Genomic DNA, 13,648 nt, shown 5'->3' with positions numbered 1-13,648 from the left:
AAAACACCCAGTCCCTGCCCTCTTGGAACTTGAAATCTAGCAAAGAAACATCTATTTCACTGACCAATATGAGGTTTGGACATTGGACAGTGAAGAAATATATATATAGTAAGTGACTAACCATGTAATATTACAAAGGGACAAAGGGGTGAGAAGAATTGTCATTGAAGCGGCATGTTTCATCAGGGCAGGGTTAAAGCAAATTTGGATCTCAATCTTAATTAATCAGGGCAGGATTTTGGGAGTTCCTTGAATGAAGGACATTGGGAAGCTGGGTTAAAACAGAAGCAGGGAAAAATATATTATGGATTTTAAGTGAAGAAATTTGAATGTGGACAGTAGAAAAGTATTAGAATAAGAGAGAGGAGTGCCTGCTATGAAAAAAAGGAAGAGAGGTAATCAGATTAGGCATCATATTCAATACACATGGGAGAGTAAAATGTGTGTTCAAGAGGCTGGAGTCCCAGACAGTTAACTGAACATCTATTATTCGTATTTTCTTCAAATCCTGAGGGTTCACTAAATTCAACAATTAACCATCAAACATATCTCTTGAGATTGAAAAATGCTAGGTCATCTATAAAAAGAAGACCATTACCAATAAACACATCATAAAACTAAATGAAGAATGACTAATGATGCAAAATGATTATGGAAATTCGTATGTTAACTCCTGGGTCTCTCTCTTTGATTTCTTGTCTTTTGGGTGAGAAATCTATCTCCAGAGTGCAGGTTTACTTCAAGACAATTGATTTTACTATTTCTGCAATAATAAAATGATAACAAAAATTGTTTTCTATGTTTTGAGCACTCACCAGGCACTAGGTACTGGCTAAGCAGTGAATAATCATTATGTCACATAATCTCCTCCACAATGCTGTGATGTAAGCACCAGTATTCTTCCTATTGCACAGATGGACGACTGAAGTTCAAAGCAGTTAAGTAACTTGCAGGAGAGACCATAGGCTAGGAAAGGGCAAAACCAGACATCCAACTCAACACCTATATGGACGTCCAGCAACCCACATCCTGATCTCTCTTGCCAATGCCTCAGCTCTCAACCAGTCCAGGACCCAGGACCCCCAGCTTTTCCCTCTGCAGACACACTTAGCCAATAAGGGTAATGGCAGGGGTGGGTGTCTCTCCTCCCTGATCTGTGACAGGACTTTAAAATAAGACATTAATGGCACCCACACTGTGAGTTACCCTGAGCCCCAAAGACCCCAGTGATGGGCCAGTAACAAGTTAGGGATTATTCAGATAATCACTTCCTCCCTATTCTGGAATATCAAGAATTAATTAGCTGGATTCTGTACCTGAGAGGAATTTATCAGGATTAACTTCTTAATATCGCAAAATTTAATCTTCAAAAGGTTTGCAAAATACTTCACAAAAATTGGCTTGTGAAGTTGAAGACAACCCCACCTACGCTAATATAAAGGAATACAATTATTTCTTTTTTCTTTTACATGTTCTCAGCATACTTATCACTCGTTGGCGTTATTTCTTAATAATCCAAAATGTATGTGTGCTTTGCATTTCCTTACTTCTTAAAATATGGCATTTTAATAATAATTAAATAATAAGGTTTTCAGAAAGGTAAAATATGCATAGGTGGAAGGAAAAGGCTTCTTTGTTCTTTTCACTTACCTCACTTTTATTATTCATGCCCCTCTTACATTTCCTTCATGGGAGGCACTTCTATAGAACACACTGAATATTTGATAAAGCACATTTATACTTTGGGAAGAAAACAAGCAAACACCCTTTTTGCTAAAAAAAAAAAAAAAGAGGGTTCCCTATTGCAGTAAGAAATGGTAAATAGGATAAATATTAGGAAAATTGGTATTTTTATTCAAGATATTATGTAATGAGTCATTTATTTAAACAGTCTGAAGTTCTGTAAGAGGATACCAGGGAAATGGCTTCAATACCTCTGTCAACACATCAACAATCAGCACTGGCCTCTGCTCTCTGATAGCTCTACTCTAAATTTTAGTTTCCTTTAAAAAAATCGGTACTATCAGGATTGATTGGCAAACTCCCAATACTATGTGCATAGAATGACCCACATAGATCTATTAAGGAAATAAAAATGATGCTCAAAGACTAAAAGGAAAATTCAGGTCTAGCAAGATTAAAGATGACCCCATACGAATAAGGAGGAAGTGAGGAAAGAGAATTAGGTCAGACAGGATAGTGGTACTGCACCAAAAAATAGAAATGGGTTACCTCACAGCCGTGAAGATGTTTTCATCACTTGCCAATGCCTCCAAAAGCAGCGAGACAGTGATGTGATGAAGGCCACATAAGAATTAAAAAACAGAGTAGCACAGTATGGAAAAGACAGCTCCCTGACCACCACATAATTCTTCTTCTTTCCCGGGGAATAGAGTCATCACTGGAAAGCTGCCACAGGGACTGTTTCCCATCCCGCTTCATTTAGGTGGGGACGTATGATTTGTGATTTATGATTTGTTTTCACCAGTGGAATTTTAGCAAAATGGTTTTGTGTCACTTTCAAGCCTGTGTGCTTCTCTACTCTCTCATTGCCTCCCTGTGGTCCTATGGAATGAAGCCAGGATCTTGGTAGCCATGAGTAGAAGATGAAGGACCCCAAGACTAAAGGCACTTGGGACTCCCTTGAACGGCTACGGAGCATAGCCACCAACCAGTCAGGGACAGCAGTTTTCAACTTCACATGACTGAAAAACAAACAGTGTTTTAGCCACTGTGTATTCTTCATTTCAAAGCGTAATGTTTTCCTAACCAATCTATGTGGCAAGAAAAATAAAGTGTCTCACTTTAAATACTGCATATAACTTATTTTTGCATGGAATTTGGTAAAATCACACACTCCTAAGGCTATAGGAGTAGCCCAATTACAAATGGCTATTGAGCACTTGAAATGTGACTAGTCAAAGTTGAGATGCGCTGCAAGTATAAAACACATACCAGATATTGAAGATTTCATGCAAAAAGTAAAACATCTCATTGATATTTTTATATGGATTACAAGTTAATAATATTGTGAATATACTGGGTGAAATAAAGTATGTTATTGAAATTGAACTCACTGGTTGCTTTTTACTCATTTATCATGTGGCTACGGTAAAATTTCAAACTACATATGTGGCTCATGTTATATTTCCACTGTACTCCTGCTGGGCTACCAGGCAGGGGCTAGCAAATTATAACCCACCTTCTGTTTCTGTACCTAAAGTTATTGTACACAGCCATGATCATTTATTTGCCTATTATCTATGGCTGCTTTCACACTACAGCAGCAGAGTCGAGTAGTCTCAGTGGAGATTGTACATCTTGAAAAATCTTAAAATACTATATATGGCCTATTATAGAAAATGTGTGCCAACTTCTGAGCTAAGGATAACTTTGAGATTATCTAATTTATCTAGATAAATTTACTGTTTTATGACTATGGAAATTAAAGCTCAGATAAATCAAGAGACTTATCCAAAAATTTTTTACTCTCAATTTGGTGATATTGCCATAATGTCTCATTCATTCATTCGTTCATTAATTCATCTTCTCCATCCATTTCAATTTTGATCATTAAAGAAATAAAATCACTGTCAGTCAGAAAATCAACACTTAATACTCAATAATGAATCTCAACACACCAATGTCAATGATAATTCAATGTAGTTGTTCAGAAGTATGTTTCTGTCTGACTAGGAACTGTAGACATATGTATACAATAGCAGAAAAACCCTTGAGTAATATTCAGCTATGAATAGGCTGTGAGATGGTCTTTAAGCTTTATTTGAAAACATTCTACAGAGAATCTATCATGTAATCTGCTTTCAAATTAAACTTGAAATTCTCCCAAATGTAAAGCCATCTTGCTAAAAATATTCATTATTGGAATTAACTTAGAAGAATTTTGCCACATCTTGGAGAAAGTGAAATCTGTTCCCAAAGACATCACGGCAACATGTAACTGCCTTGGTTCCGGCAGCCATCATCTCTCGGTGGATTATTCAGAGAGTCCCTAACTGGGCTTATCATTTTCAGTCTCACTCCCACTCAAGATCCATCCCAAATAACTCTGCTAAAATAAAAATCTGACTTGCTGAACATTTAGTTTCTTCATGCTATTAAGAAAAAGTCCATCTTCCTTACTGTGGCCAGAAAAGTCTTCACCATGTGACTCCTACCTGTTCCAACAGCTTCATTTATTGTCCTTTGATATTCAAAGGATTGGGCTCCATGCAACTTCCCAAAGGTTTCATACTTTTACCCCGCTTCATACATTGGTATGTGGTGTTCTTGCTGCCTAGAACTCACCGCACGCCTGACTCTGGGTTCCCACTCCACAGTGTACTTGCTCCATCACATAACTTATCAATATTGTAACTGCCTGTTGAGGTATTAATTCTACTGCTGCTACAATGGCTAATATTTAGGAACACTTAACTGTGGGGTCAGATGCTACATGATTCCATTTAATGAAGAAACCGAGCACATGCAACAAAGCCAGGTGAAGCTAGGCTATGAATCCACACATTCCCACTCCTCAGCTCTCATTCTTAACTCTATACCAGTGGTTTGCAGTAGGGATGAGTTTGCCTCCCACAAGACATTTGGCAATATCTGGAGACATTTTTGATTGCTGCAATTGGAGCATGGGTGGGGCGGGGGGAGGGCTACTGGTATGTAGTGGGTAGGGGCCAGTGATGCTGATAAACACAGGGCAGCTCTCCACAGCAAAGAATTATCTGGCCCCAAATGCCAATAGTTGAGGTGGGGAAACACTGTGAGAGACCAAATTAATTTCTGTAGATTGCACCAAGAGTCTCTGAGCATCTCTACAGCAAGGATTTTTAAATGGGGGCACCCGGGTGGCTCAGTGGGTTAGGCACCTGACATCAGCTCAGGTCATGATCTCACAGTTCATGAGTTCAAGCCCCACATCGGGCTCTGTGCTGACAGTTTAGAGCCTGGAACCTGCTTCAGATTCTGTGTTTCCCTCTCAATCTCTCTCTCTCTGCCCCTCCCCTGCTCATACTCTCTTTCTCTCTGTCAAGAATAAATAAACATTAAAAAAAAATGTTCACCATGGTGTCTTGGCACCTACCATAGAGTCTGGCACCCAGCAGATGTCCAGTGCATATAGGAGATGATGGATGGTGGGAGGTGGGATAGAGGAATGAATCATATATGGATTCATGGATTGTGGGAGGTGGGATAGAGGTATGAATGCAGAGATGGAAAGATGGAGGGATGGAAGGATGGACACAGTCAGGATAAAAAAATAAGTTTACTCGGGGCACCTAGCTGACTTAGTAGAGCACATGACTCATAATCTTAGGGTTGTGAGTTCAAGCCCCGTGGTGGGTGTGGTGCCTACTTTAAAATAATAAGTTTACTCATTTTAAGGCTTGGTTTTTGTGACAACCTCAATAAGGATAACTAAACATATATTCTTAGTTAGCAGTAAATGAATGCATGTAGAGTTCATTCTAGAGAATGCCTTCACCTTAACAATACCTTATGTTAATGAAGCTACAGACGGACAGATCAAATTAATAAGCCAAAAGCCTAGGAGGCTTTTTTTTACAGAGTCCTCAGAGGGACAAGGTGTTTTTCAAAGCCCTTCTAACTACTACACTACAGGATAAATTGATATATTCATCATCCACATAGGCCATAACTGAAATTGTTTTTAAAAAGATTTTTCTGTGTAAGGTTTCCGTGGTTCCTTTTTTTTTTAAATCAAAGGACAAATAATACAAGAATATACAACATTATACTTCCCCTTATTGTAGCTACATTTCAGATATAAACACATTATTCTAGATCTCTACCTAGATGCTAGAATTGGAGCAGAAATTATGGTGGAGCTTAGGTGACATTCAAAAAGGTAAACAAAAACACACATGGAAAAATAAGCCATTCTCTGGCTTATGTAAATTAGCACATCCAGATCTCAGGAATAAAGTCAAGAAAAGATACGTTTTATGATTATAATACTTTAAAAGTAATATCAATTTAGCATAATTTTTATATCATTGCAAAAGACTTCAGCAATGGCAACATTAGTCAGTGTTGAATACAATCTCATAAGCCTTTTTTTGTGTGAAAAACATCAAGTTTCTGCTGTGGGATTGATACTGCTCCTAGGAATCAGAACTTATTATAAAATGTAGTCAGCGGTTAAAACAAATGAGACTAATTTTTTTAAGTGTAGTGCTATGAACTGTTCCTCACCACCTCTTGCACTACACTTTAGCCATTTGCATTTTTACACACACACACACACACACACACACACACACAGAGAGAGAGAGAGAGAGAGAGAGAGAGAGAGAGAGAGACAGAAAATGGTGAGCAAATAAGTTTTGTTACCTGCTCTCCCTCTTGGAGATTCATAATGCACACAATCATAAACACAGTCTCTGAAAAATTCTTGTGTTAAGGTGTTAAACTCAGGATTTCCCAAACATAATTGACCACGGAGTAACATAAATAAACAGTAAACAAGTAAACAGTAAAATAATATGAGGATCTGCCGAAATACTCAGGAGTATGGAGAAGGACTAAAAGTTGATGACAGGGTTTTTAGCTTGGGACATCTGCGTGACGGTGGCATTTCTCACCATGGTTTGGAAGCTAGGCATGGGAAGTACAGTTGGAGCCAGAGACAAGCGCTGCCTTTTTAACTATATATAAGAACGCGAGACATGCTTGTCACAGAGGCAGAGTCTCCATGCACAGACATGCCAGTTGCTGAGACATTTATGCACACTGGGAGTGAAATTTGAAAAACTTGACCACCCCCAGGAACATCATGTTCGTTATCATCAGTCATTGTTTTTTGAGCACCTTTTCTGTACAAGCATTGTTGAAATCTGAGAAAACAGAGACTTTCCCCTCTTAAGACTCTGAGGGGAAAGGGGGGAAAAGTATATCCGAATCATCCTGAGAACCACTGAACAACGTGCATCACAACAGTCAGAATATTCGGTGGGTTCCTGAATGTCACGATCATGCATTGTGCCACTAAAACCACGACTATCCTCTCCACTCTTCTCATCACAAACATTCTTGAACCTCCAGAAGAGTCACAAAAGTGTATTTCCCAAATTAAGAAGAAGACATACCTGCTGTCAGTTTGCATTCTTTTGTCCAAACTTTTGCTTTAATCGGCTTAACACTCACGAAATTTTGAATATTTTTTATCACAGAAGAGAAACCATGATCCACGAGGCCTCTCGTTTGGAACTAAGAAGTTGAATGAGTAATTCAGTTCAGATCACTCCTTTCCTAGCCATTACATGTTACGCTCACTCAGCACACGCACCTGTATACGTATGTTATTTTACATGGTGTTATACTGCTGTATACACACTACATACTATAATATATAATTATGTGTTGTATGCACAGATATGTAAATGTATATGTTAGAGTGTCTATCATGATGGAAAGGCTACAGTAAACTTCTGGGGACACAGAGTTAAGGATCCTGGGTCCTAATACCAGGCTCTCCTAACTTGCCATTTGGAAGAGATATCTAAGCTCACAGGAGAGCTCAGTTTCTCACTCAATAAAAATAGTACTGCACAAGAAGACCTGCCAGCACATAAACTCTCCAAAGTCCCTTGAAATTAGGACAGTATGGACCGGACAACATGAGCACCATTCTAGCTGTCAGCTGGCCAGATGGCTGAGAGAAGCATATGGAAAGACATTACTTGTGACTCGGTGGTTTGGATATTCCCCCCTCCCCAACTTACTTGAACATCATAATTGGCTAACAAGTTGGGGAAATTAAGGTGAAGAGTGAACATCCTTAATCAGAGACTCACTGACCTAAATAGATTCAACCTCACACCGCTTGGATACCAAGAGAACCCTGGCTGAATCCCACTGCAATATACACTAATACACACAGGCTGTAGAAACCACAAAACAATTGCCTCCTCAGATTAAAAAAATAACTTTATTTCATCTAGGGGGCCATATGAGAGAGCCCAATAAGCATATCCATTCTATCACAGTAGATACCATTTCATAATCCCTTTGTATTAATATATGCATATCGTCTTATAGGTCGCTAGGCTGCATGCTGACTAGTGGAACCAGGCACAAATTTTTGTAGACTGAATGGGAAATCAAATCAAATCAAATAGTCAAAATGGCTTTATTTATTTTTATTTTTTAAATGTTTTTTGATGTTTATTTATTTTTGAGACACAGAGAGAGAGAGCGTGCACATGAGCAGGGGAGAGGCAGAGAGAGAGAGAGAGAGAGAGAGAGAGAGAGAGAGAATCCGAAGCAGGCTCTGCGCTGTCAATGCAAAACCTCATGTGGGGCTTGAACTCAACGAACTGCAAGATATGACCTGAGCCGAAATCAGATGCTCAACCCACTGAGCCATCCAGGCACCCCATCAAATAGTGAAAATGACTTTAAATAATGCAAGAGGTTAATTTGCCATCCATTGCTCAACTAGTTCAGACACTGGCACAAACCCTACTAGCTGTGGTATAGATATCTAATGCAAGTCAGGCAGCAAACATTCAGTTTGGGCAAAACTAAGTCAAAAGATGACACTTAATACCAATAACAGAAGAGAAGGAGAAGCACCACCCCTTTACCTATTCCCATTCAGTTTTCCAACAAGTATTTCCCTGTGCCCAGGTGTCAAAGTCTTTGCTAAGTGCTGGGGAGGCCAGCATGAATAAACCCATAGCCCTTCATCACACTTTAGAGGGGGAGACAGAAATGGAAACAAACCCAAACTGCCCTGCAAGGTGATAAGAGCTATACAGACTGAAGCACACAGTACCAAGACCACCTGTTCAGAAGGTTCATGGCTATCAGGTCATTTTCAAGTACCTGGCTGTCCTGTCCTCTCAGATTGCTCTAGTCAAAAGCCTGGCTGAGACACTGGATATTTGAGAAAGTCGGCCTAAAGAACATGTTAACCATTCATTCCTCTAGGTTTTCTGAGCTCTATTTTTGCACCGGGGACAATCGCCAGAATCTCCACGGCTGAACCACAGTAGCTCAGGCTCCCAAAGATAAACTCCCACTGGGTTACTTTTCATCATTTTGTCTTCTGCATTTTTTATTCTCATAAAAGGCACGACCATATAAAGAACTTTACTTCGCATTCTATAGAATTGAAGTTCAAGTACTGGCCATTATATGATTTGATATTTCATGGAAGTATATACTAGGTGCCAGGCACCATAGTAAGCCCTCTAGAAATGTTATATGATGTATCTGTACAACTTCAATGCATATCTGCCACCTCCAGGCTCCCTTTTTCCTGTTAACTTGGCTACCGAGAAGCTTAGAGCTAAATTAAATAAAGCAGTAAGCACTTGGGATTTCAGTTTAATGATCTTTACTCCTGTAGAAAATTTTGATCTTTCTTCCCCTACCATTTTCACAAGTCTTATCGCTTTGTGGGATTTTTGCTATGCATTTATGCAGACACATTTGTGAAAGCCCATACTCTATAAACAAAAACACATTACCATAATTACCCATTGTCGTTTCCTTTTTGTCTCAGTTGTCAAAAGAGTTTCCATGAATAGCTAATTTGGAGATGACCCTTTGGGTATCACACCTGGGTCACTTGAAAACTCAGATAACGCAATACCTCGCACAATCATCTGGTTCAGAATCTGTTTATGAAAGTGTGAAAGGAGGTAAAGGGGGAAAGTTAAATGACTTCACTTACAACACAGCGTAACCAAATGTCCAAATTTGGACATTTGGTTATTTCCAAATCTACCCCCAAGGGCGATTTCCATCTTGTATTGTATCCTGACAGTCCCATTTTGCCCCTTCCCCAGGAACTGCTACTTGTGTAGACCAGCTTACACCACAACACGCCCTTGGTCCCCTTAGGGCTGCCAAGGCCAGAGGCACTGCCAGAACCTGCTGAGTGAGAAGGCACTGCTATCATCCAGTGATGTCGGTTCCCTGGAATTTCACTCTTAGCACTGACAATGCCTCTGGAACTCATAAAGATTCTGCTGATACCCAGAGAGTTGAAGGTCAGTGTCTTCAGGGAATCTGGGTAACCTGTTAAGGCAAACTGCTGAGGATTTGCATGTACTCAAGGCAAATGCCCCCAGGAAGAACTTGCAGAAATAATCCTCGGCAATGTCACTATATAGACTAGAATGGGGCTAGCTTTCATCTCAAAAAAAAAAAAAAAAAAAAAAGGGTGGGGGGAAAGACAGAGATAAAGATGGAACCATATATTCATGGCAAACACATATACACGCAGGCACAAGTCTTGACATACCCAGTTGGTACCCACTCAGGTTGCTTAGTCACATATTTTTAGGAAGACAGTGTTTGGGTGCAACCATTGCTTTATTTAGCCAAGATCTATCCAGCTCCTACTGTGTGCCAAGCACTGTTTAAGACGCTGGAGAATCAAGAGTTAATGAGGCAGTCAAGACTCTTTTCTCCTGGACTCTACATTCTAGACGGGTATTCAACAAGTACCAAATGAAATGACAATTCAGATTGCAAAGAACACCAAGCGATGGGGGGGTTGGGGAAGAAACTAAAAACAGTATGATGGTTCTGAGAAAGAATGAGTCAAGTGGTCACAGAAGGGCTTTTTAAGAAGTTGACACATAATCTTACACTAGAATGACAAGAAGGAGTTCAAGAAACCAATCACCTCACTCGGATTTCTACCAAAAGGATAAGCTTGCTAAAACAAACACACAAACACACAAACACCAAACTTGCAATCCCACGGGTGGCTCCACACATGCCATGCTTCAAACAACTTCAAAAATTCCAGGAAAGGATAGGAATCCACAACTCTCTGTTCTCTTCAGGAAATTTTAAGAAATTACCTTTTCCCAAAAGATGTTAGATTAAAAGGCAGTTGTCTTAATTCATCACTATGACAGAATAAAGAAGCTAAAAGGAGAGAGATGGAATGCTTATTCTTCTTATAAAGCCAGTTAGTCTATAAAACAACATTCCAATGTCAATAAAATTATGCCTTTGCATTATAATGCCAACAGGAATTGCTTCATTAAAAAAATAGTTCAATAGCTATATTTAGTAGCACTTACTCTCACTAAAAAAGAAAAGCAAATCATATCTACTACCAGATGGTCCCACTTCCAATATATATATAACTTTGAAATTCATTAAAAATAAGATTTTGACAGTATCCATTTAACGTGTACAAGTAATAAATGATTGTTCACCCATGTCTTCCCATATATTACCTTCAAAAAATCACTTACTATTGAATTTCTGTTAGACTCAATTAAAACCCTTAGCCAACTGGCATGAAAACTCCTAAAAATAGCCACTGCTCAGAATACTTTTCATCAAAACACCTTTTTCTTTAATGTTTCCTAGTCTCTGACTAGTTTCAGAATAAGAAAGGTAAGCAGAAGTGAATTAGGGAGCAGATCAGTCACCAGTGAATATTCAGAATGAATCATGGAATATTTGAACTAAAATGCAATTTTTATTACTTTGTAATCTAGCACATGCTATATATTATTACAATGTAAATAAGCAGCATAAACTAGATATTGCTCAACAGGTCTACGGGATCCAATGCTTTTACCATTATAAAAATTGCTGGGCTCTGACATCGATACACCATCCAAGGAATGCTTAGTTTTTGAACTTCAAAACTGGTCTTTAAAACTGCATCTCACTAGCACCTAAGACCAGTAACAGGCTACAAGGAAGACTTTGTTTCAAATTTATTTACTGATGATTAGGCACAGTGTTTCAATCTTCACAAAATCTGAACGTGTGTGGAGACGGGAGGGTGGAGAGTGTTCAACTTGTTTGTTCAGGTTCACTCTTTTTCTTTGCTTCGGCTTAGGAATTGTTATGCTTCTAGACTCTTTTTGTAAAATTTCCTATTTGGGGACAAGTATACACTTAACCTTTAATAAATTAAAAAAACAACAACGACAACAACATCCTATGTGCCCTCCCCTCCAACAAATCAGAAGGCTTAAGAATTAGCACTAATAATCCTACAATGGTCATTGGGAAATCCTCCTCCAAAATGACAACTGCAGCTAAGAAGGACGCGATCTACTAGGGTTAAAAAAAAAAAAACAACAAAAAACAAAAAACAACTCCCCCAAATGAGTCCTCCTCGGAAGGGGGCTGGAGGCCCGGGGGAGGAGAGCGCAGCTGGCACAACTCCTGGTTACCAGAACCAACTCGAGGCGACCCAGAGGAAGATGCTGCGTCAAAAGAAGAGCGAGGCAAAGAAGCGCGCGACCCAGCAGGGAGGCGAAATCGCCACCGAGTCCCCGAGGAGGCGGGGAGAAGCCAAGCCGCCAGGCACCGGCCACGGCGCACGCCAACATTCAAGATTATTCTCCCTTCCAAACCCCGGAGTTCCGGAGCAGGAGAAAAAGGGGGATGGGGGGCACCCACAGTCCCTTTAAACCGCCTCCCCGCCCCCCCCTCCCCGGTGTCTGCCAACCTTTTCCGAACCCCCGTGTCACAGAACTTCCTCATCATGGAAACTTCCACTCGGTTCGGCGCTAAGGATGCCAAACTCCATTTCACAAGGAGCCTGTCAACAGCTGGGCTTGGGGGTTTGAGGAACAGAGCGGCTGCGATTGGAGGGGGCCCCCAGACACCCTGCTCCGCCACTGCCCACGCTGGGGCTCCCCGACTGCCGCCGCGCGGTGCCGGAGCATGAGGGGCACCTCCTCCCGGACCCGGGGTGCAGAAGCCCCGCGGAGGCAGGTAACACGGCGGCTGACACCCTCCACCCACGCCCGCCCGCGCGCCCGGCTTCGCCTCCCGCACCCCTCAGGTTCCCGCGACACCCCCGCCGCCAGCCGGCCCACCCTTCTGGACGGTCGGAACTGCCGCCCCCTCCCCCCCTCCCCCCCACGCCCCCGCCTCCGCGCGGTCCTCTCGCCAAATTACCAGTGCCCTCCAGACGGTTGGGTTGAGCGCCCCTGCCCGGGGAAGGCAGCCTGCGGGCGCTTGCCCCGAGCCCGGGGAACAGAAGGTCTCCTTTCCAAGCGCACTCACATTATTCATGCAAAGTTAATCCCCGCCGCGTCACGGCCGCCCGCCCGAGGATGTGCTCCTTCCTTGGCCAAGCCCCGCAGTCTCCACCCTCCTCCGCCCCCTCCTCCCGGCGGCGGGGTCCCGGGGAGCGCCGGCGACGGGACGTCGCGCGAGTCCTGCAAAATGTCAACTCCTTGGGCGAAGAGAGGCGGCCGCCGCCAGGGCCGCGCCGGCCCTCCCCGGCCACTCCACTTTTATAGGCGTAGGAAGCGAGTGTGGTCCGGGCTCCGGAGTCCCCGCCTCTCCGGGCCCCCCTCGCACCCGGCCCGCCCCGGCCCGCTCCCGGGGCACTGCCTTACTCCGGGCCCGGGGCGCCCGCGCCGCGCCGCGTCCGCGAACCGGTGACCTGGTTTCCCCTCCAACCCTCGCGGCGGTCCTACTCGCGCGGCGGCGGCGGCCAAGAGCAAGCAAACCCGGCTCCGCCAGGGGCGCAGCGAGGAAATGGCCTCCCAGACGCTCGCGCCGCCGCCGCCGCCGCCGCCGCCGCCGCCGCCGCCGCCGCCGCCCAGGGGCCGCCAGGATGGCACCCGACGCCCCCCGCCGGGCTCCGGGGGGGGACGCTCAGAAG

General features: G+C 42.5%; 1 protein-coding gene across 3 annotated transcripts in view; it reads right to left on the bottom strand.

Moving 5' to 3' along the window:
• THRB (thyroid hormone receptor beta) overlaps positions 1-13,132 on the bottom strand; it is a 388,663-nt gene extending 375,531 nt beyond the window's left edge. For 2 of the 3 annotated variants that reach the window (XM_030329439.1, XM_030329450.1), the window contains exon 1: positions 13,042-13,132. The gene's annotated coding sequence lies outside the window, so the exon portion shown is untranslated. Of the gene's footprint in view, positions 1-12,933 lie in introns of all 3 variants that reach the window. The other variant, XM_030329440.2, reaches the window with a different exon arrangement.
• Between the last annotated feature and the right edge of the window lie 516 nt (positions 13,133-13,648).

The sequence above is a fragment of the Lynx canadensis genome, chromosome C2 (genome assembly GCF_007474595.2).
Source record: "Lynx canadensis isolate LIC74 chromosome C2, mLynCan4.pri.v2, whole genome shotgun sequence".
Taxonomy (NCBI): Eukaryota; Metazoa; Chordata; class Mammalia; order Carnivora; family Felidae; genus Lynx; species Lynx canadensis.
Note: the sequence above shows the minus strand (reverse complement) of the source record. Positions and strands in the feature narration are given on the sequence as shown.